A 3,122-nucleotide genomic window follows, 5' to 3' on the forward strand; every position below is an offset into this window, starting at 1 on the left:
AGTTTCATATAGTGTGTTGCATGTCACTCAGAGTTTCATATAGTGTGTTGCATGTCACTCAGAGTTTCATACAGTGTGTTGCATGTCACTCAGAGTTTCATACAGTGTGTTGCATGTCACTCAGAGTTTCATACAGTGTGTTGCATGTCACTCAGAGTTTCATACAGTGTGTTGCATGTCACTCAGAGTTTCATATAGTGTGTTGCATGTCACTCAGAGTTTCATACAGTGTGTTGCATGTCACTCAGAGTTTCATATAGTGTGTTGCATGTCACTCAGAGTTTCATATAGTGTGTTGCATGTCACTCAGAGTTTCATACAGTATGTGTTGCATGTCACTCAGAGTTTCATACAGTATGTTGCATGTCATGTACTGACTCTAAACATGAAGGCCAGAGTTGGATTTTTCTAACTTTTTCCACTTCACATGCATTAAATATAATGACTCAATTATGGGTACCATAATTAAGGCTTTTATGTATAATGTTGTCAGTTTGTCCAAGGATTGGCTAGGAGAAAATAAACTGTATGGTCATTTTCCCTCTGTACAGTATGAAATTGATGTGACAGCGTATGGAACAGATGTATTTAATGACTGCAATTCCAGGTACTAGCAGTCACTTGTACTAGATGTCAATTGGACATCCTACTTAAAATTGCAATGATGGTCCATTGCTGTACAGAGGCTGCATTACCCAGGAGGAATAATAATTATCTCTCCATCTGGACTGAACTGTACATGCTTGCTGTTAAATCACGCTTTTCACAGAACACTGACTACACCGCAACCCGTTCAAACCTCATGTTAAACTATAAATAATTGAGTGTCTTGTGGAATGGCAACTCAGAAAGTGCTTTGCTTGAACTTGGAACTATGAGATATCTTTAACGTGTAAATTGTGTGTAAAGACAGATTGTCTTCAACAGTGATCCATTCATCACTGTGTCAGGCAGCCAGCAGCACTCCTTAACTACTCCACTCTGAGGGATTCATCACTCTGTCAGGCAGCCAGCAGCACTCCTTAACTACTCCACTCTGAGGGATTCATCACTGTGTCAGGCAGCCAGCAGCACTCCTTAACTACTCCACTCTGAGGGATTCATCACTCTGTCAGGCAGCCAGAAGCACTTATTAACTACTCCATTCTGAGGGATTCATCACTCTGTCAGGCAGCCAGCAGCACTCCTTAACTCCTCCACTCTGAGGGATTCATCACTCTGTCAGGCAGCCAGCAGCACTCCTTAACTACTCCACTCTGAGGGATTCATCACTGTGTCAGGCAGCCAGCAGCACTCCTTAACTACTCCACTCTGAGGGATTCATGAAATGGTACAAGGAGGAAGTCTGGCTCCAGGATGCAGCAGCATGATGATGATTGGTTGGCTGTAAGACTTCCTGTCTTCACCAGACTATAGCCTGGCTGACACTAGTCAAACTACACCAGCCAAACTATACAAACTACACTCCAGACCTGGGGTCAAATAGGATACGTTTTCCTTCAACATGGTTAAGTAGCGCTTGATAAAAAAAAGCTTTGGCAAAAAAATTACCAACAGAATAGTCTCGCCCATCTGCCATTCCAGGCAGGCTCAATTCAAATGTTCAAAGTATTTTTTTAAAGAAAACAGATACTATATGAACCCTGTCAGGCTCCTCTAGGTTTTAATGAGGACCTCCTTATTAATAAGCAATTAAACCCTGGACTAGCAAAATAACATGATATTTAAACATTTACATCCCTCTCTATATTCTGTAGTTAATATCATTATGTTGCAAACTAGGAATGTAGCTACTCAAACAGAAACTCTGCCCTGTGGTGGATTGTTCTGGAATAGATGGCCAAACCTGACATAGTGTACACCTCAGTGCGGACAGACAGACAAGAGCTCCCCTGCCATGAGAAGCTGAGGGGAGTCCCCTGCCCTCACACAGAGAGAACTCTGCTTGAGCCTGGCTCTCTGACTTCATGTCTGGGAATATCCTGTGGATATGCGTGTCTGTGTCTGTCTCTAGACGTGAAAATGGGGTATTAGTGTTCATTTATAACTAAAAACATTATGGCTGTAAATCATCAGAACCAGCCCAGCCCATGAATACTAAGTCAGGAAACCTTACACACAATAACATGCCCATAAAATACACATTGTTATTTTTGACAGCAGATGGACTCTCAGGGCATTGACTCTACATGGTGTCTAAAGTGTTCCACAGGGATGCTGGCCCATATTGACTCCAATGCTTCCCACAGTTGCGTCAAGTTGTCTGGATGTCCTTTGGGTGGTGGACCATTCTAGATACACACGGGAAACTGTTGAGCGTGAAAAACCCAGCAGTGTTGCAGCCCTTGACACAAACCGGTGCACCTGGTACCTACTACCTACTGGTACCTACTGACCAGGTGAATGTTATGATCCCGTATTGATGTAACTAGTTAAATCCACTTCAAACAGTGTAGATGAAGGGGAGGAGGCAGGTTAAAGACAGATTTTTAAGCCTTGAGACATGTATTCTGCATGCCATTCAGAGGACATATGGGCAAGACAAAATATTTAAGTGCCTTTGAACAGTGTATCTGTGTGTGTGTCTGTGTGTATTGTGACAACCACCCAACAAGGCATTCTTAATGGTGTGTATTATAAAGAGGCAGGGTTGGCCTTGTAGTGAACAGAGTTAGGATGGGTTGAGCTCAGCTCAGACAACAGGGTGGGGTCAGCCCCAGGTCATTATTATGACTGTGAGCTACAAGGTCTGTTGTATTGACTGCATGGTTTACACCAGTAATATCTACGGCTCTGGGTTACATGATACAGGCAAGCAAACAACTATTAATAAGTTAATCATGTTAATACCGATAACCATTTTGCATAAGTACCCATTTTGAGTGTTTACTGTATGTGTTCATGTGTGTTCTTAAGTAGTTTAAAATACATGCCAGATTATGTCAACAGTAGAAGGAAAACCAATTCCATGACATGTGTTTATTGTAAGAGGACTGTAGGAGAAAACCACATGGGTTTTATGAGGTCAGCCTGGGACAAACCACAGCCGTGCACACACATATGTAAATATGTATATAGAATGGCTCACACACAGGTCAAACCAGAGGAGATCAGACCAGAAG

Source organism: Oncorhynchus mykiss, chromosome 25 (assembly GCF_013265735.2).
Source record: "Oncorhynchus mykiss isolate Arlee chromosome 25, USDA_OmykA_1.1, whole genome shotgun sequence".
Lineage (NCBI taxonomy): Eukaryota > Metazoa > Chordata > Actinopteri > Salmoniformes > Salmonidae > Oncorhynchus > Oncorhynchus mykiss.